The sequence below is a fragment of the Photinus pyralis genome, unplaced genomic scaffold, assembly GCF_008802855.1.
Source record: "Photinus pyralis isolate 1611_PpyrPB1 unplaced genomic scaffold, Ppyr1.3 Ppyr1.4_LG7, whole genome shotgun sequence".
Lineage (NCBI taxonomy): Eukaryota > Metazoa > Arthropoda > Insecta > Coleoptera > Lampyridae > Photinus > Photinus pyralis.
Window position 1 is genome coordinate 4,673,432 of NW_022170738.1, and position 22,819 is coordinate 4,696,250.

The following is a 22,819-nucleotide window of genomic DNA, read 5'->3' on the forward strand; positions in this document are numbered from 1 at the left end:
CAATGCTAGAACGTGCCGTCGTTCCCGTACCAAATGACACGTTGTACAATTTGTGTGCTAAAAAAATGCCGCGGAGACCTTCAGAATGGATTAATTTACCAATCGATATCCAAACGGAATTGTCGTGGAAAAAGAAGAAGCTAGATGATCTCGGTAGAGACCTACTACATCTTGAAAAAGAAACGGACGCAGAGTTAGTTAGACGAGTGAGAGACATAAATAGTTATTTAATTTCCAGTCAAGAACTTGTAGATATTCTAATAGGTAGTTTAAATAAAGTTAAGGATGATATAGATATTGAGTTGTTTAATAATAGTTATTTTGTAGATGTTAGTTTTAATTACTTAAACTTTTAGGAAAGGATTTGTATAAATACTGTTAGTATGTTTGATTGTTATTTGTATAAATACTGTTAGTATGTTTGATTGTTATAGACAGTATTATAGTAGATATAAGGACTTAATTTACAATTGGTCATTTACATATAATAAACAGATTTAACGAGGGGTATAAACAATTTTTTCTTGTTCAAGTTTAATTTTATGTCGATAAAAAAAAAGGTTAATTAAAATCTCTCTGTCTTTACTTTGAATTTTCTGATTGTCTCGATTTACAAAACATCCAAAAACTCGTAACAAAAATTTGCAAGTTCTGAGGAAATGGTACAGGATCATTACCCACTACTTGGCTGCAAGAAAAAAACTATGAAAATTAAACAAGTTAATTAAATAAAATGTAACTCGATTTTTTTTTACAAGCTCTATCTTGAAACATATAACACACACGTGCTATCTTCCATTAATACATATAAAAGTTCCATATCAGAAAAAAGCAATCGCTTTTAAAATTGAATAATAATTTGAACTTAGCGAAAATTAACATTTTGTACCTCATCTCCTCATTTTTATATAATTCAAACTACTCTATTTTTTCTGCAGTTAGGGCGCGCCCATTCCAGCCTAACCTATGCAAACGGGCCTTTTGTATTGACCTCACTAAACAACACACATGAACAGGCTGTTTCAGATCAACGAGCATCTTTTTGAAGATGATGGATGATATTCTGCCCGGGGTGATATTCCATTTGCAAAGCGAAACGATTAGAAAATCCCAGTAACTCGGCATAAGTAATCTGAATTATTTTTGCTGCTGCTTATCTAAAAAGCTAAACAATGCATAAATAATTGAACTGATTCTAAAATGATGTAATGATGTTGCTTTCCTCAAGGCAATTTTTGACACTCCATCATAAAATGTAGGTGTTATTACCATAAAATCAAATAGGTCCTTTTATGTACTCCATGTTCAGGCGCGGTGGGCAAAGTTGTATTTACTATCGATGTACTCTTAAGAGCATTTCGTTGTAAATGATAAGTAGTTTATACCGAAAGAATCACACTTAAACAAAATTTTGAAAAATGTAAGTGTTCACTTCAATGGACCAAAAAATACAATTCATGTAATGCTAATTACTAATTAGGTACTTTGCTACAAAGGTACAATAAGAAGACAATGTCAAACGGGGGATTCACATCGGTATTGCGAACGAGTATTGTAATAAAACGAGTACGTAATAGGCTTCTCTTCAAGATACACTTCAGCCACGTCCTACAAGCATATTAATCGGATATTTTGCTCGGGGCTATATGCCGGGGGCGATATTCTGATTGTAAACCGAAACGTAGTAGTCTTGAATGTTTGTGAAAAACTGGGTGTCAAGTTTATCTACTTACCAAAGTTTTTGTACGATACGCGCGAAAATCGTTTTGTAGTTGTAATTTTTTTTCAACTTTTTGCCAATATTCAAAGAAATTGAACATGTTGATGGAATAAAATTAAAACACAAAAATTTTGATTAGAAGTTATGTGATGGTCTTTTTTCAGAAAAAGTAGAGTAGGTTGAATTATATAAAAATGAGGAGATGAGGTACAAAATGTTAATTTTCGCTAAGTTCAAATTATTATTCAATTTTAAAAGCGATTGCTTTTTTCTGATATGGAACTTTTATATGTATTAATGGAAGATAGCACGTGTGTGTTATATGTTTCAAGATAGAGCTTGTAAAAAAAAATCGAGTTACATTTTATTTAATTAACTTGTTTAATTTTCATAGTTTTTTTCTTGCAGCCAAGTAGTGGGTAATGATCCTGTACCATTTCCTCAGAACTTGCAAATTTTTGTTACGAGTTTTTGGATGTTTTGTAAATCGAGACAATCAGAAAATTCAAAGTAAAGACAGAGAGATTTTAATTAACCTTTTTTTTTATCGACATAAAATTAAACTTGAACAAGAAAAAATTGTTTATACCCCTCGTTAAATCTGTTTATTATATGTAAATGACCAATTGTAAATTAAGTCCTTATATCTACTATAATACTGTCTATAACAATCAAACATACTAACAGTATTTATACAAATCCTTTCCTAAAAGTTTAAGTAATTAAAACTAACATCTACAAAATAACTATTATTAAACAACTCAATATCTATATCATCCTTAACTTTATTTAAACTACCTATTAGAATATCTACAAGTTCTTGACTGAAAATTAAATAACTATTTATGTCTCTCACTCGTCTAACTAACTCTGCGTCCGTTTCTTTTTCCACGACAATTCCGTTTGGATATCGATTGGTAAATTAATCCATTCAGAAGATCTCCGCATCAATTTTTTAGCACACAAATTGTACAACGTGTCATTTGGTACGGGAACGACGGCACGTTCTAGCATTGTATCTATGCTAGACCAAAAAGATTGACTTTTGAAGACAAAGTTTTCCAAAAAGGACACACTCAATTGATTTATGGCACTATAACACATTGACAACTCTTCAATATTTAAATTGTATTTTTCGTTTAATTTTTCCAAATTTTTTACACTTACAGATAAATTCAATACGCGTACTAGGTCTTCCATTAAAACCGTATATAATGAATAATATAAAAAAACCAATTTACATAGACAGACAAGTATGCTCTTTTTTTATATTGACACTACCCTACTATCTACAAATTAAATAACAGCAAGCAATTACGTGCATAATTACCGTAACAAACTTGAATCACAACAACCACTTTTTTTTACTTTCAACTTGTACGCAGAATGTTAAAATATTGACTATTCCTTTGTAATTGTTTTTTTATTAAGTTATCGAAAGTACAATATCGCAAAAAAAATGTATATGTATTATCTTCATGTTTTTTCCTCTAAATAAAATTGTTGATAATGTAATTTTTTAATTGGAATCTATATGAGCTTGGACATCACTTATATGATGATGATGATCTTTATGAGTTAATAAATTCTCAACATACGCAATGATTTCGAAGTATCAGTCTTCAAAACCAGTACTTTCATTGAATTGCGTTTTACTATCATCTAATAGGTACTTGTGATTGTATATGCTATCAAATGAACTGAAAATGGTTTCTATTTGGTCAGTTCCATTTGTTTTATTTTTGCGTGGATCATGTTCTAATTTATATAAAAATTAGGTAGCGTTAGTTGTTGTTGTCTGTAAATTCCTTTAAAAGTTTTAAAGCTTTTAAATTTTGTATGTGATTAAATCGCCCGGAGGCATTTTTTAAAGTTTTATCAGGGACATTTTGAAATTTTCAACTTGAGCGTACATGCTCGGACTGTTTCTGTATTCCGAGGCATTATGAGTACACACCTTGTTAAAGACATTTTTTCATGAGTAGTAGTTTTACTTAAGAACGACACTTATACGTTACAAGTTCTGAAACGTATTTCGAATACCTTCCTAATCTTTTTTTATGAATCTATAAAATTAAACTCGAAGATTTTTATTTAAGGCAGAGCAAACCTTAAATAATTTTGTTGTGCTTTCGTATTTTTGTCTTTAAATAATTTTGTTGTGCTTTCGTATTTTTGTCTTTAAAATGTTATATAATAAATGAACGAGTTCGTATCGTTAGCTATTTCGGGGTTCGAAGTTTTCAGTTAAGAACCTATTATTTCTTGAAAACAGTAATACGCAAAATTCATCATCTTTTTGAATCTTTGCTAGACGTTTCTCATTTTATTCAATTTGAACTATTCGCCTTTTCTGAAAAATCCAAAATCAAATAATTTCCAATCAAAACCTTTGTATTTTATCAGAGGTTTTACAGCTGTGTATTGTGTTAAACTTTTCTTTCAATCAACTTGTTCAATCATTAGTGTATTACAAGTTCTAAAAATTGATACAGAAGAGGCCATCATCCAATTTCTAATTAATTAAAAATCTTTCCATCTGGGTATACGAAATTTCTTAAGTACAAATTCGTAGGGGAAAATATGAAAATCGTATCTATGAAAACTAGGCTTAACAGAAGCAACGTGCCTTGCATTATTTTTCAGATATCTCAAAAAAAATGATTCTCTTCTCTCTAAGTTTCATTAATTATATTACTAATTCTTTTTTCTAAGTCGGTCGGTACTGATATACGAAATTGAAATTATACTGCTACCTAAGATATAAAGACTTTGTAAATTGAAAAGTGTTAGATTCAATGGCACAACAAGACACTCGACTTATTTTGCAGCATTGCACTTAGATAATTATAAATTAAATCATTAGAGGTTCTTCCTTTTGTATAAAGAACTTAGTTTCTTTTCTCATATAAGAGTGTCCTATGTAGGTATATTCCTATATAACTCTTTCAATTTTTCGCTATAACCGAAATTCTACAGCATCGCCACGGTGACGAACAACAACAATAACATTAAGCTGGTTTTTGGGCAATTTTGAATAAGTAAAATTTATATGTGTTGATTATCATCGATATTTGACATTTGTTAACGTAAGATAGCCTTTATGTAAAATGTATAACCGTTTATCCTTTGTTCTGTTTCTATCTCAAAAATTGACTTTTGTAACAACAATTTGTCATAAGTTGAAAATGTTAGAGCAGCATTTCAATGTCGATCAGTGATTGCACGAAAATTTAAATAATTTATTTGCACTCGTTAAATATTAATGAAAACGCTTCAATTATAGAAGATGCTGTTTTCTGTTATATGTCGCAAACAAGAAATAGCCTTAAACTATAAGTGCAAAATACACAATATGTGGGCTGTTAAAAAGAACTAAACTTCCTTTAACGTTTTTAAATTTTGTAGGTACTTATGTGTTTAAATAGTCAGTATAAAACAATAAAATCGAGTCATGCTTTTTTACCTTTCATTTAAAAATTTTATTGAATATTATCAAGACTAATTAGTACCAGAATCTTGAAACCATTTATTAACACTGTAAGAACATAATAATGATATAATGATGAGACCGAGATGCTTCATGTTCGTGTTCTTTACTGATTAATGTCAGATTTTGTAAGATTGCACTTCAATAATCAATAAAATCTTTTTTCTGATAAACAGTTGACATTTGGGATACCTATGGAATTTTGCCTCGACGACAATCTATTAGTAGGGAAAAAAAATTCTAATTTTGTGGCGTGTTTTAACGTGTACTTATTGTACCAAACTATAGTTACTAAACCGTTTGACTTCCTATAACACCATCGACACGGAAAAACTGATTAAAAGTTCCACCAAACTTTTTTTTTTGCTTATACTAAGTAATAACAAAATAAAGCAAGAGTGTAGTGGCTGGCGTTCTCGCACATTATTAAACCAGGGACAGCCGTTTTTTCTTTCGTATTTTTGCCTTAGCATTATGTTAAAAATTCCTAAATCCTTAATCTCAAATCATAATCAAAACTAACCAAAATTAATCTCACAATCTCATAGCCCCGTAAATTTATATTATAACTTTTAGCTCCAAAGAATTTCCTGAATCACACGTTTGATTACAGAAAACAAGACTTCTTCACTAGCATTATGACGCTGACTAAAAGTAGAATTTCTAATAGTATATGTACAGCTTAATTTGTTTTTCCAATGCACCAAGGCAAATACCTTCTTAATTGCATTTTTTTCAATTCCTTTCTAATTTCGCTTAGTATAGCGACAATAGTTAAGAAATTCACATCGAACGTATTCGTATTATTGCCATTAGATTTATACAGCTTCTTAGTAGTGACCTCAGTGCAACACCCTGTGTGTGTGTGTATATCTTAAATGGATATGGTAAGTAAGTATATATTCTTAAACGCTTGTTTTTTTTTTGGTTGCTTTGCTTTGCTATACCTACACCTTCCATTTAGTTAATTTGAAATACTCACTTCATTTGTTATTTTTTCTTAAAGGCATCTTAGATTTTGCAAAATTACATCTCACTCTCATTCTATTTTTGAAAGCACTTTACAATTTTTCGTGATTCTATTTGCAACGCATGTCGAAAAAATTAAATTCATTGCAACAACCTTTTTTCTTTTCATTTTTGGGTTTTCACGTACAAAAGCAGAATCACCCTAAAATTTCCATCAGGTTATCTATTACTAGTACTTATATATCGCCTGTGAATGTTTGTGCATTTTTTTTTCGAAAAATAATAAGGAGCTTCAACAACAACTCCTCTTTGGTCAATTTGAAATGCGTAACTTGTAATGTTAGGTAGTATCTTACGTTTGGAATATTTTTTTATCTCTGTCTCACTTACACTCAGATAACGTGTTTAATTGTAATTTTTCATTAAAAAAAGGGTTCAAACAATTCCGCGCGATACATACATACTATAGTTCAATCTTAATTTACATTTACAAATTGCACACATCTAACAATATTGAATTTTTATCAATGCATCTATTATCATTGGAATTACACATTCGCAATCTACGCTTTATGTAAACACAACAATTAGGCCTTCCTTTCATAATTACACAGACTTTTCCTATTACACGCATGCCGCAGGTATCCAAAAAATACCTATACAAACTAAGCCCCTCGTTAGTCACGTCGCAAGTTTTCCTATTACACAAACACGTCATTTAGGACATTCAAAAAACTACGTTCACATCCTCAGGCATTCAAAAACCAAATCAATTAGGCTTTCACCATTACGCACATAGCCTCAGGCATCCAAAACAAACACAAACAAAAACAAGGCCACGGAAAAATACCCAACCCACGAGCCGTGACTAAACCGGGGGGGTAAAAGGTGTCCCACCGGGGGGGGATAACGTGCCTCTCTTCTACTACTACTGTACGGAGAACTTTTGACTGAATTCTTTGTATAATTTTTGTATTAGATGGTTTGGTGCAACCCCACAATTGAATGCCAAATGTCCATATGGGTTTTATAATAGTCTTATATATGTATAACAACAATTTGTTGTTTACTGTTAATTTTGAATTACGACCATGTTTTCTCTTAGTTTTGATATGGTGTTTTGTGAGTTTTGAGTCTAAATGTAATCCGAGATATCTCACCTCGGTGTGCACTGGAATTGGGACTTTGTTTATTGACACTTGCGGGCACACAGATTTCTTATTGGTGAACGTTACTTGTACTGATTTAGTCTGGTTGATAGAAATTTTCCATGTTGTGGCCCATTCCTCGTAAAGGTTCAGATGGAGTTGTAAGTTGTGTGATGCTTGAGCAGGGTCAATGTTTGTTGCTAACATAGCGTACATAGCGTATACATAGCAATGCTTATTCCTTGTGTAGTGGGCGTGTCTGAGGTGTGTATCAAATAAAGAAGGGGACCCAGAACACTTCCTTGCGGGACACCTGCTCGTACTAGGTAATGTTCTGAGTACGCGTTGTTATGTTTGCCTCTCTGTGATATATGATTTAAGCAATAAGTAGTAAGTGCTGGGGAGAGCGCTCTTTAATAGCTTATATAGGAGACCGGAGTACCACACCTTGTCGAAGGCCTGTTTCAAGTCGAGAAATGCTGCCGTGCAAAAAGATTTTTCTTTCATACTTGTTGATATTGACGCGTGTTCACTATCCTGTGTGTTTGCTTTATCACGGAATGATGCTTCCTGAATCCAAACTGGTAATCAATAACTTTTCAAAAAAATTATGATGACTCAAATGCAAAGCTAGGTGCAATCCATTGATACTACCCCCGAGACACAATCGGTTTTTAGATCGGGTTTTAGTTGTGAAATTTCTCTTTTAAATATTACAGATGATATATTGAGCAGTACTGATATTGATGAACTGTCTAGGCATGTGTTAATTATGTTTGACTATTCGAAAGCATTTGACACCATAAGGCATGATGTTATCGTGTCAATCCTGAGATGTATGGGGTTTGACAAGTCTGCTACTTCTTTAATTGAGAATTGCCTTACTAATCGGAGCCATGTAGTGAAAACCGGCTGATAGCTCAGTGGCAGAGTATTGGGCTATAAATCCGGAGGTTGGGTGTTCGAACCTGGTTTGAGGTGAATTTTTATCTGTGGCAGAGATGGGAATTTCCTTAAATCAGTTTCGAGCATTCTGCCGGCTACTCCAAATTAGGTTTTCCTGCAGTTTTCCTAACTCGTAAGGTAAATACCGGAGTAGTATAGAACAACTTAAGACCTTCTGCAGGGGCACCTTATGCGGGTAACTCTGTAATTGGGCGTAAGCCTGTTGAGGGCCTAGAGCAAGAGGGACAATAAATAAATAAATAAAATAAAAGACTCTCAATCTATCTCCTCACCAATTTTCAATGAACTACCTCAAGGTTCAATTCAATGATGGTGACATTGTGCGTTGATGTGTTAGGTTGAGTCTCGGTTTGTGTGTAGCTTTTCAGTACATTACATAAAAAAATGGTAATTTGTTGTTGTCCTCTACTTCCATGGTGAATTTTATTTTGTTATAGGCGTTGTTGAGGTGTTCAAAGAACTTGTCAAGTTCTTTTAGTCGATGCGGCCATATTACGAAGGTATCATGGACGAATCTCAACCACAAACGAAGTTGATGACAGGCGGTGTCTATAATTTTGTTCTCCAGGTCTCTCATAAATAGATTGGCTATCACTGAAGAAAGTAGCAATCCTCTTTCGATGTGTCGCTGTTCCTTACAGCTTGTGGACAAAATAGACGTTCATCAGGTAGTGTTCCATTAAAAAATGGACATCTAGGTCACACTATATAGATATAAAATTACAAGTAACTGCAGAACTAACTTTTAAATTGCGGTTATGAAAACACACAACTCGCATCTCAAAGGTCTTCCTATAGTACACAAACAAGTGGGGCAAATAAACAATAACAAACGAAAATTCCACAAAAAACTTACGTGCGACTGCAAACTTTATACATTTTGGTCAGCTTGTCCAGTAATGTTGGTAAAAAATTTCATCAAAAGAAACCCATGTATGTATCTGAGCATTTTCTAAAAAAACATTTTCCAAAACTCCCTGACGCCACATCCAAGTCAAAAACTCAGGATCTACACAATACACCATTAAAGAGGTAGCTGCCAAAATAGTTACTAAATCTGGTGAAAATAAAAAGAACTGCTATGAATACTGCTCAGATAACTTATGCAATGAAGTCAGAACAAGAAGTAGTCTGAAGTGAAACTGCTATAGGGCGTGAACCGTAATAAAAAAATTTAAATGAACTGCTGGTTTAATAACGGTCATACTAGTTGGAGCATGTACGTGTACAGGTCACTTCAGGGTAATTTAGATATATTTTTTGAAAACTTAGCTGTGCAACAACAACATAATTATTCTTTCGTGGTTATTTCGGTAAAAACATTTTTACTGATCTTTCAGAATATGATATCGGTTTCGGAAACGCAATTAAAAGTGGACATGCGTTTTTGCTTTCTCATAAGTTTTCGTAACCCCAACAGCAAAACATATTCTCCACTTTGTGGAAGTGATCTTTAACGCTAGTGTGATTGCTTAACTCGGCGTCGCCTCGTGTGCTAATAATCACAATTTTCGTTAGTTATTACACCATATTGTATATTTATAGACCGATAGAGTGTTTATGAATCGATAATTTCGACGATAAATTATGTTTCCTATTGTATATTGTTAAAAGTGGATGCTGTTGTGACACGAAATTTATTAATCTAACAGTGTATAGCAATTTTAGTAATTTTTTGGGACGTTCGTAGCAAGTTAATTTCTTATACGAGTAATCAACAAGTTCTGGTTAAAAACAAGAGCTTTTTATGGCAACTCAGCCTCTTGGAAGTAAAATGAAGCTTTGAAGCTCTTCGAGTGACTTATCGAAAGCACACATACATCACGGAATGGGGTTAAGAGTTGTTGGTTGCTGGAAATGTCGAGATTACCGTTGCTGCCTAGTTTTGCTTCCCTGGATGACCCTTATCGTGGACTGGCGCAGAAAAACACATCAAGTGGATAAAAAGGAATCCCCATTTGGCCGCACCCTCGCACTTCGACTTTCTGAACAAGGACAAATCGTTATCATCACTTTAAAACTTTAGATCGTAAAATTCTGGCTTCATAAAGTACACCACATTGGATTTGCTCTTCATAAATAGTTATTGGAGACGTGATGCAGTATTTTATTATAGCTGGTCGTAATCATTAACTTAAATTGCGTTAGGTTGAATGTGGGGTGAATATTAATTGACCAAGTTTTTACGTTTCTTCGAAAACACGTAAAAAGTGTAAAACATGAAATGTTAATCTCTCCTACACTGCTTTTATTGCGAATTTCGAAATAGCGTAACATTACTTAATTATTATGGGCAAATAAATCATATTAGGTTGTAAGTATCGCGCTAATTCCTTCAAATGCCTTATTTATAAATCGCCACTTAAAATTGAATGAGAACGTGCACTTCATATCAAAATGCTGTTTACTACGGTCTAATGCGGTATACATGACAATACTACAATGAAATAAATCTTTGAAACAGTACCAAATTTGAATATCTGCTACTTCTGTCTCATTTGCATCATATGTTATATTTCCAGTTTTTAGCGCATTTTTTAAGAATTAAAAAAATGTGCTATTGTTTGTGTTTTGTCCGTCTGTCCGTCCGTTTTTATTGACGAAAAAAGTTTATAACTCCGAAATCGTTAAAGTTAGGGGTATAACATGTTACATAAAAAAATAAGTACTTTTCAAGTACTCTCCATATCAGTAATAAAATATGGAGTGTTCCATTTAAAAAAAAACGCAAGTTTGATACGCCACTGGAATACAGCACGCTCCTAGTGATCAAAAATATATAGAAATATGGCGACGGTAATAATTGTGTACAAAAGATTTTTTTCGGTATCTTTTATGGTAAAGGAATTATGATCCGAGGGATCTTAGGTGCTACACCCTGCATAGGATGTTCCTAAATATGATGTAAATACGGAAGGGGATAATTTCAATATTTTTAAAGTTGGTGATGTCAATTGTACTGAGAATATACAGGGTATGTGTACAAATCAATTTTCCGTAGCTATCCAAATGAAAATATAATTTTTCAAATGGTTCAGTAGGCTCTGACTTTATTTGGATATCTTGTTTTTTTGTTTCGCCAGTTGACATTGAAAATATATATAACGTATAATAACGTATATATAACGTATATATAACGTATAACACCCGAAATAAAGGAGACCTTAGTATATCTATGGCAAGGTTAAAAATCTCAAAACAATCTCCAAACTCTGTAGGAATCAAACTATTCAACCGCCTCCCAACCTCAATTAAAAACCAGCATACGCTCAAAAATTTTAAAAGATCAATAGAAAATATTCTAAGCGAAAATGCTTTTTACACTGTCGACGAGTTTTTAGAAGTAAGTAAGTGCTCAAGGTTTTAAGTTATGTTATGTTATCTTTATGTTAAATTATGTCATTGTTTTCTTTCCCTTTTTCTTTCTTTTATCTTCATTTTGTGACATGTCCTAATACAATAGTATATTGTCAACAGGAAACAATAAAAGTTATGAGTTTAAGTTAAAAAAAAATTGTATTTTGTGTTTATACATTAAAAGTTTACGGTAGAATTGTAACATGTTTGTATGAACTTATGTTATAAAATAAGCCAAAGAAATTAACCCTTTTCGAATTTATATCATATTTATATACACCCTGTATATAGCCAATATGCAAAAAGGTGTTTCATTCCTCCTATATTCCTGACTACAGAGACGCCGGAGGCGGGCTTGCTTAAGTTTGCCAGAGCCTCTTCAGCCAGAGAACGGGAATGTAAGGATAGGTAAAGTTAGGGATGGAAACGGAAGGAGCGGAGTTAGGGTACTGAGGGGGAGAGTACTGCTCCAGCATTCGCCTCGTAGATTTCAAGTGTAACAAATTTATGTTCACAGTGTAAAATAAATTCATTTTATCAGTGTAACTTTCTCGTCTATTCAATTTTATATCACTATAAATCCTTGAAGGAACTCAAAATTTCCAATTGATAAGCGCCAATACTTCCTTGATAGCTACGAAAGCGAAAAGACGGCTGCGGTGAAACGAGTTACGCCGTAGAAATTGTTGCTAATTAATGGCAATGCAAATATAATATTGTCAAAGGTAGTACCGTATAATTACTTACTTACCAAGAGTTGTTTTTTGAAATTTGAGTTCGATTAGACGGTTTTTTGAAAAGGGATTTGTTGCCAAGTCCCTTTTATTTTTTGGGTTTATATGGTTTATGTTTTCCTGAAAATTTGGTTTTGGATCGAGTTCTAAATATAAAGCGAAGCTGCTGTGCAGAAGAAATACTTACCACGTTTGGGGTTCGCCGTTTTTTCGGGTTGTTGTCAAAAGGCGCCGAGGCAAGCGTTCATTTGTTGGGAGTAACCTTCCGTGAAAAATCAACATCTGTGGATAATCCTACTGATATTCAATCTGGAAAATCCGAAGTTCAATTTATAACAAAACACAAATCAGTTGGTATGTAGTTTTGGATATGATTTTGATTTATTTTCATACAAATTTGTTATTTTTGTTTAAACCGTGGACAAGCACAACTTTGTTGTAATAAACGTTATACAACATAATGCTAGCATTATGTGAAACTATATGCATGTCTAAGGAAAACCCTGGCAAAACCCCAGACACAGCAGTCGGCAGCGGAATTCGAACCCACAACCTCCCGAATAGCATCGGTGAGTGCGTGCAACCACTGCGCCACGCGCCTCGGTGCCAATATGCAAAGACAAATTCCCTGTAAATAGTAGCCCGATTCGTCGATTCGACACAGCACTGACAAAAAGTTAATGAAGGAGAAGATACCTATATCACTCCTCCACCTACTATTATTATTACAACGATTTATTTAAGTGATATGCGCTACTTCGGCACTTACAATCTTCTGTACCCTTTTTATGAAAGTTAAACTTTGCAGTTTCCAATTCAGTAAGTAATAGTCAACAAACACTTTTTAGTTTGTTCAAGTTCTACCTCTCAGACATGTTACATAGAACGCCATACTTTATGGATCAATAAACACTGCATGTATGATAGGTATTTGTATTGGATCTTACTCCACGATGCATCATAAATTTAGCGGCATAAGGCATAAAAGGCATAGTGTCGATTTTAAGTTATTTTCTACTGCATGCCAATTATTTTTCATTGCCATTGATAGTGATGCGCATAGAAATATTTATCCGATGAAAATGAAATTGTGTTTTCGTCAATATCATATTGGAATTCGAAGTGAAAATTTGGAAATAATATACCAAATGCGGCGTAGACCATATAATATATTAATTTAACTTCTTCATGCTTTCAGAACGGCCAAAATTAATATCAAACGTTTTTGATTTTTTCATATAACATAAACCTTTATGTTTTATTTTGTTCGTGGATTATTGCCGAGGCGCCTTGCATATCATTGTCAAGTTAGATTATGATACGCAATAGCATTGAATAACGAAATCATCACTCAAAGGCAATACGTACCTATTCATAAAATTGTTTCGTTAGAGAAACGTCAGTTATATAAATATTTGCAAAAAAATCCAATCAGGCGTATAACCCCCTTCTTAGTCATCTCCAATTAAATTGAAATAATAGTTCATTGCTCATAAAAGTAAAGATCATAATATAATTGTTTGATCATTGAATTTGTTGTAGTTAGTTAGTAGATTGGGAAAATTAAGTTTTAATTGTTGACTTAAAGAATTTGTACTTAATTGTTTTTAAGAACTTTATCACGTGTGTTTAGGAACCCAGTAAGTTTAAAGTCTCGTGGAAGTTCGTTTGTGAAAATAACTGCAATTAAATTCGGTGTGTAAATCTAGCTACTATAGAATTTAAAATGTTTCCCACGAAAATTCAGGGCAACCAAAATCTATGCTACTGGAATTTGAGATGCGGTTTTTAATCTCACCAATAAGAAATTGGGAAATTATTCAAATCACTCCAAAATTCGATTTTCAGATTTCATCGGTTTTTTACGTTTCAAGGTCCCAGGAGTCCAAACAAATGGTATAAAATAGTTATTTGTTTCATAAGTACGAAAAATGCGCGTTTTCGGGACGAGGAAAGGTGTTGGTAGACAACAACATTCCGAGTCACGAAAACGCAATTTTCGTACGAATGAAACATAACATTGTGTTTGATCCAACCACTTTTTTACTTACCCAGTGTGTTTACGCACGCTCTTTAGTTGACGTTTGTCGACCACTGCTTCTATTGGGTGCCACAATATTACTATTTTATTAGGTTAAGCCACTGGCCTCTTTTTATTTATATAAGTGAAGTAAACATGAAGTAAATATTTGTAGAGTTGTGGCAAACTAAGGAAAAAAATCTCTACAGCTCTACTGTGTATACGCACATTCAAACACTTGCTTCTGAGAGAAATTGCTTTTTACAACTTGCTTAAAGTGACATCCCAATTCCAAGTCATGTTGTGAATGACAAGTCAATGACAACTAATTGTAATTTTTTGAATGGTTAACATTCGTCTTCAAGGTCAAATTACTTTTTGGACTAGTCCGAAAAGTACCTACTTTTTGGACAGTTACCATGATGATACCGACGACTCCCGAAATCGCCTATTTTTGTACCAAAAAGTGTGACTTATTCAGGTGGTTGGAGAAGTTTTTGGTCATAAAATCAATATTTATTGAATAACATTATAAGCACGTGAGGAGCAGATTGATATGGCTGTAACAATCTTCTCTCTATTGGTCCTGAAAGCTGAGAAGATTTTGGAAATGATTGGAAAAAGGAGAAATTTATTTTTAGCTTATATTTATTATATGCTACGAGCAATAAAATTTTGATTGAGAGAAAACCGCGCGAATAATAGGTCACGTCTAATTAATAAGTTTGACCGTTCGCTTTCGGAGGTTTTTGTAGCATGCCTTCACAATTTTGATTGATGTTTGTGTTATTAGCCGCTTCAAGTTCATGCAGGTGTTATTATATTAATTGTGTTGATATCATTTGAAACAAAAAAGAGTGATGTCGGACAATAGCATACGGCTACGGTTAAATAGTCACGAACGCAATTGAAATTCTTAAAGTTCATTTATAAAGCTAACTAAGATATAACTAAGATATTTTCCATTTTGCAGGAAATTTGTCCGATAAGTATTCTCGTACGATTAGGGCCTTGTGAGCGGGTGCACCATCCTGTTGTAACCAACAGTTTCTAACTTTTGTTTTTTTTGTGTACCGTACAACCTTGTACTCGTAATAAAAAATGCTACTCAATACAGTATGTACTTTTTTACGGGTCATGTATAAAAAAATAATGCTCAGGATGATTGTTCCAAAACGAAACGTTGTATTGAAAATCTCCCAATTCTGTCTTGTAGAGCTCAAAGAGTAGCAATCAGCTAGTAGTTTTTTAGTTTTTGTATTTGTTCAAATAACCTCAGAAAAAATAAAAATGAAATCGGTAAATTTCGGTTTTTCTGGCGTATCTTTGGAAGTAATCGGGATTTTCTGGTTTTCTTTAAAGTATGATAATAACTCTTTAATTGTGCATCTTTTCTCCAATGTGACCATCTTCGTATCTTCTATAAGTAGAGAGAGGATAGTTTTTCCCTCCCCTTTTTTGTATGATGTCGCAGGTCATCATGCGCCAACGCGGTAAATTTGAAAATAAATGTATAGAGTGTTGCGACAGTTATATACATGGTGAAATTTTGTTACGGTCAACGGTGCCAATGTTCCGGTGCCAATAGGGCGGTCATTTTGTTATACAATCCCAAAACAACGCCCGCTTAGGGAAAACAACAAAGCGTGAGCTAATTTGACAATGCAGGCTTTGAAAATAACACAACGCAGGTTTATTTACGCTTGTTACTTTCAAAAGTTTCCGTATAAAAATCTGCACTTCAGCTTACAACGTAAATTAGATTATAATTTGGCCAACAGGCGACCTCCGCGTAAGAAATTCTATAATTTGTTAATTTTACGTGTGATTATTGAAATTACAACCAGTGCGTCTACAGCTTGCGGATCAGACTCAGAATGCTCCCCATACCCTGCACATTCACTTCGAATTCAATGACGCTTATCTAATTATAAAAATAAATCCGCTAATCATATGATTTCTTCTATACACTCTATGAAAAATATCCACGGACAGTAAAAAGGAATTAATTTTTTAGAAACTGTAGCCCATTAGTGCCTGAATACACTATGCGTTTTAAACGCATCCTTTCAAAACGCATCCTGCGAAACCGGAAGGTTGCGTGCGTCTACATTACCATCGGAAAACGCATCCTTTTATTTATTTATTAGCAATTGTAATGTCGTCAAAGGTAGTGCTGGCTTGCGCTCTTGAAGCCCTCAACTGCTTAAAAGAGCCCCATAATCGTCGTTACTGGATACATCCGTTGTTTGCGGAGCGTGAATCCAGCAATCGGTTTTGGATCTTTTTAACAATATACGCAAGTACGAAAATAAATGTTTTGAATATTTCGGACGTCAACCAAATCGGTCGATGAATTATTAGACACATTCGATGAACTTTTCAACATCAAACATTATAAAAAATTATATAATCGCAGTGGTACAACCGGATACATACAAATGCACGTGTTTTTGATATCATCCCGCCATCCGGTCATCCGGCTGAAACGCAGCAAGCTGTGGTCGCTTGCGGCGACCGGAACGCAAGCGGATAAGTGTAAACGTTCGCGTTTAAATCCCTAGGATGCAGTGATCCGTTCAAAACGGTCCGGTCAAACGGGACCGGTTGAAACGCATAGTGTATTCAGGCAATAGGTACAATCTGCCTGAAGGATCAAGAAATGATTTTTACGCATTTATGATGGTAGTTATAATCGCCATTTGTTTGTATAAATAGTATCTACGTAGTATACGGGCCATGTCTACGTAGTACCTATTCCTACGCCTACCTTATCACAGATGATTATTTAGTTCGCACATATATTTTACCTAATTTTTTTTTATTTCTAGAAAATGTAAACCTATTAATAGTGTTTCCTTTCCCACATTCATATATGCAATCATTTACCTAGAAACCAATAAATCTGGCAAAGCCAAAGCGGACTTAGGGGGTAAGTTAATAATGCATGTCGACCACGACGATGAAGCGCGCCGATATTAATTAGTATTTCGACTACCAATTCCTAAATGGAGATTTGGGTCAGTATTGTTTTCTGTTTTTTTAGTGCACTCGTTATCGGATTAATCCACATTACTAAAGTGAGTATCTGCTTGAAATTTTATTGTGTGTACCTATCTAATAAATTAGGCTTGTGATGCACAAAAAGGTACAGGTGTAAACTTTCCTTAGAAATGGCCAGTCCCATGCCTGTAGCTAGTGGTCTTGGTCCGCCATTGATTACTCGACTTTCCTTTTCTCGTGAGAGCTACGTATCGGCCCGGTCGACGTTGGAAGGCTTCTTATCTCATGGAGAATACGTTGCTCCTGTTCTGTAGAGACTAGTTTTTTGTTTGTGCTGATTGGGTGGCTAGATACGTTGGAAGGCCCCCATTATTGATCTCACCTGGATTTACGTTTCGGAAGTAAGTGTTCTGGGCCAATTCAAACGTGTGTCCTGGCCACTGGGTTTGAACAAAGTGAGCCCGGGTATTAGCCAGCTAACGTGATAAGACTCTTATAGGCCCTTGTCTAGTTCCACGCATGAGAGTAGGCTGCACAGGGTGATACGTAGCCGGGTGACTGAACTGAATCAGAATGTAAGACATAGGTTCTCCTCGCGTTTCTTGTAATTACAGTGGTCCAGGCCAACAGCAGGACCAGTACTGTTAGAGGTCTAGAGGTGAGTGATATTAATGGTATGATTGTTTGATTTAATTGTTGTGTCCCTTATATATGAAGGAATTGATTAAGTAAATGCGTATAAAAATGTCACTGCCATCGAAGCATCATAGACACTTTTTATTATAAGGTGGGAAAAATTAATTTCAATCTTAACGCATATTAATCCTTATGCATAAACAAAACGATTACAGATTATACAACCGCCGCCCGGTGCCGACCAAATTGTAATACGTAGCGAAGCTCTGTATTCTGTAAGACATCTGCAGGCAAAAATAATGTTTACACAATACGTATACATTTACAAAACGTTTTATTTTCGTAAAACACAAGCCACTTACGGAATTTAACGACGTGTATGAAAGTGAAACTTTAATTACGATAATGCATTCTGAAAATATATAAATGCTTTTATCCCTAGGAGTTAGTGTTCATTGTAAAATATGAAAGCTTCAATACAAGATGGATATCTGCACTCTGCAGCAAAGGGTTTGGTTCTAGTTGAAATCAGCAGAATGAATTTACTGCCTCGGGCTATGCAATTATTTTGAGCAATGTTTATTAAAATTCTTGGTTATTTCCCCTGGACTTCCTACTCGGACAACTATGCTCTGGTCAGAGTCGACATTCACAACTTGACATTTCACCCACATTGTTGACGTATATGAGTAGCAGCATAACGGAGCCGTTATGATTAATGCTTATAAAAAAAATTACTGGATATGAACTAGTTACGAGTATACTTATGTAAATTGTAAATAATACAATCACGCTGTGGCCTGTGTTGTAGCAGAGCACATAAAAGGGATTTTCATTTCGTATTCAATCCAGACGTGAAATTTAATAATACGTCTAGGATATTATGAAAGGAAGCATTGTGTTGCTTGCATCTACCCAGAAACTTTTAAAAACTTTTATGATTCTATTGTGTTGGAGCTTGACTTCTCGTAATTTAAAAATACATATAAGCATATATATGGATTGTAATTTAACCTTTTCGTGTCATAATTAATTTTAGATATAAGTCAAATTAATAATTATTATTTATACATTGTAATAAAGTATGTGAAGTTTATTATAACGAAACAAGGATACCACCAGGACGGTCTTACATTTCTTGTATTGTGCAATTTTCTCAATGTCTCTGAAATTACTTGAGCGCCAGAGTTTTTACGATCTTACGCTTGATTACTGGCAAAACAGTGGCACGTGTTAATTCTATACTAAACGTGGGAGAAGTAAGTAGTATATTCTTTTAATCGTTTCATAAAAAACGTTGCAATTCGATAAGTTTTTGGGTTATTTTATTACTTTACGAAGCAAATCCTTGTCTGTATTTACTAAATCTTTATTGAAGCCCTTGGAACCTACACAGAGTCCACAGACTTCTGTCCGGATAGTCAATGGTTACCTATGCAAATACTTGTCCTACTATGTTATTATGACATCATAATAGACTAGTTTTTTGGTATGTTATAATACCTATTTACCTATAACGCCCAAGATTTAGATTTTTTTTAGTGAGGAATTATCATAATTCCCAATGCGATATTTTGCTGTAATTTGTTTCTATAACAACATTTAAGAAGGACAGTCAATATTTGAAGGATTGTCAAATTTTGTACTGTCAGGGTACTAATTTATTAATAGTTCGCTATACAGATATTCAGCCCTGTGATGTACCACTAACGTTAAACTTAACCTGCAGGTTATCTGTCAAAAACGTCATTTAGCCTATACCATAGTATAATACAAAATTATGCCTAGGTATACTAAATAAGGTAAAATATCGTTTTTTGACAGATAACCTGGACGTTTTGATACATTACATGGCTGATTATAAACAGTTCAGAGAGTATGAGGCGCCGTTTGTACCATAATTATTTCTTACGAATATATGAAATGAAATAAATATATCATATATTTGCATTAAAAGTTTTTAATATATAAGAAATTAAGTTTTATATATTTGCAGGATAGCGTTGATGAAATACTACAATATACATATAGACACCGGCTGTATAAATTTTAAACGCTCATTTTTGTCCGCGGGATAAGTCGACCCTGCCCACAGAGTCAATGTTTCTACCACAATAGTATCGATTATTTACTGCATTTACAGGCGTAATATTAGAACAATGGCTCTTTATATATTGTGTGTTTAGCCTCATTTACATTTGGCAAGTTTACTGGCGGATAGTACTTTCGGCTAGTAAAGTTGCCAAGTGTGAATGAGAGGAAAGTGCACTTGCCAGTCACTTGCTCCTTGCCCGCAAGCGGCAAGCGAAGTTGCGGACATGGCTAGTTTGCTGGCCGACTTGCCTGTGTGAACTGTCAGATTTATGCAGTAGTCCAGTACGTGGGTATCAAAAAGGGGTGTTTGAATGCAAAAGGTGGGGTAGTAATGATTTTTTTTGTATGTTGTTAGGCTTGGGGCCCTAATAATGAAAAATCCAGGTTTTCGACCACGAGGCGCAAGCGCTCGAACCGCCATCTTGGCTTTAGGTACAAAAATTTTGGTGTTTTGATAATAACTCAAAAACGACAAAAGATGTTATATACAAAGTTAAAGAGGACAAAACTCCCATTATTCCATTATTCTATTATTCCAAAATTTTTCATTAAGGCCCCAAGCTTAACAACATACTAAAAAATCGCTACTACCCCACCTTTTGCATTCAAAAAACCCCCACTTACTGGACTATAGTTTCAGTGTAGTTGCTGCATAGAACAGTGCAGTGGAACAGTAAGCAAATCAAAAAGTTTTTAAATGTGTATGAGAAATATGAGGTACTATAGGAACTAAGGAAAGGAGACCACACGAATAAGCTGAAACGGGACAATGCGTTCGAACAACTATTAAAAGAAGTGACAGAAACAGAAAACATGCCGTGTACGGATATTATTAGTCCAGACAAATTGGACTTTTCACAAAACAAAATTGTTAATGGAGCTTTACCAAGTGGATATGTTAAAAAATAAAATAAAATTTAAAATGGTCTATAACAAATACAAAGAAAATAAGTACCTACGTGAGCAGGGGAATGGGACTAGGTTTTTGGGGAGGATGAAAATGGGTAAAATCGTATGACTGCAATTTCCGGCAAAAGTTGAGATTAGAGACAAAAGTGTTCAATGGAAATGTTGTAGATCATGAAAAACGCACATAACCTCAAAATAATCGGAAAAATCACGGAAAACCTTGTTTTTTATTGTTCCTTTCAGAAAAAATAATTTCCTTTTAACGAGATTTGGTTGAAATATAGGTACTATTTTATGATTCAAATAACTACACATTTTTAAATATAAAAATTAAGAGGTTTCCGAAATATTCGTTTTTTTTGGCAAAAAACTTTTTCTTCAAATAAAAATGGTCCTTCAGAGACTTATCGTAGGAAGTTCGGTTTGGTGTCATTCTCTTCGTTTTTATCTATACTTTTTGATGAAATAATAAAAAATTAAGTACCTATTAAAGAAGCTCGAGAAACGAAAAGACTCCAAAAACCACTTCAGCAACATTGAATTTTCTAGTAAATGTTGATAATTTGTTTAAATTTTAGAAATTGGTCAAAAATGGAATTCAGCATTTGATTCTACGGGGAAAAAATACAAAATAAACTACATTTGATTGTTTGAACAGAGACTTTGTTCCTCGCTTTGTTCCTTGATAGTATTATTAAGAAACATTCAAATGAAATAATGTTGTGTGCTGAAATATACTATACTGAAAATTTTGAAAGCGGAATGACCGTTATGTTTACAATAGATTTTCATGCCTTTTCACGTTCCCCAAAAACTTAGTCCCACTCCCCTGTTCACGTATTTATTTTTTTTAAAATTTTTTATAGACCATTTTTAACATATCCAATTTGCTTAATAGTTGTTCGAACGAAATGTCCCGTTTTAGCTTATGTGTGCAGAAACTACACTGAACTAAGAACTCTACAACTACAGGGAGATCAATAATCATATGCTGCGCCGCTCTTATAAAATATCACATTAGTAATCATTTGCCGCAACCAGGTATATGTGTACCAATACAAAACATAACCTATAATTTCACAAACCAAAACCATGATTTGTGATTCTTATTAGAATACTTTCGTCCCTTTCAAAACGGCTTTTTTCAAGACTACCAGTTTCTTTCGAATATTTACAAGGTGGGTAAATTACTTGTAAATTACAAACAAACGTTTTTTTAGTTGTAGCGTGTAATAGGCAATAGGTTTACTCCGACAAGCCTTTTACTTTAGAAGAGAATAAGATGCGTTTGCTGTCCTGTTTCCGTAATGGGACTAAAGACGAAAGTGGAGTTTGGGAGTACTCGATACGTTTGTGTATACAGGAGTTTCGATAAACGATTGTCAACCATGACGAGGATTACAATATACGCCGAAATGCTCATCGTTTACTTGAGCGGTTTAACATACAGGAAGTCTTGCTTCTGGGAAGTCACCTGGCCGCTTAGTGATTGCTAATAAGGAGGTTGTAAAAGATGTTCTTGCTCGTCTTGAGCCGGAAAAAGCAGCTGCGACAATTTGTCCCACTAACAGGCATATCATACGGAACGTGTGACGCTATTGCCTGGAGAAAATTGTACTTCTATCCTTTAAAGTAACCGTAAATTATTGCATGCAAATTTACGAGATGGCAACGTATTCGAAACCGTTTACACACCATTGCCGAATTACGAGCAGGTATAGAAGCTACCGTTTGAAACATTACGCAACAGCACTTACATGCCGTCTTCGCAAA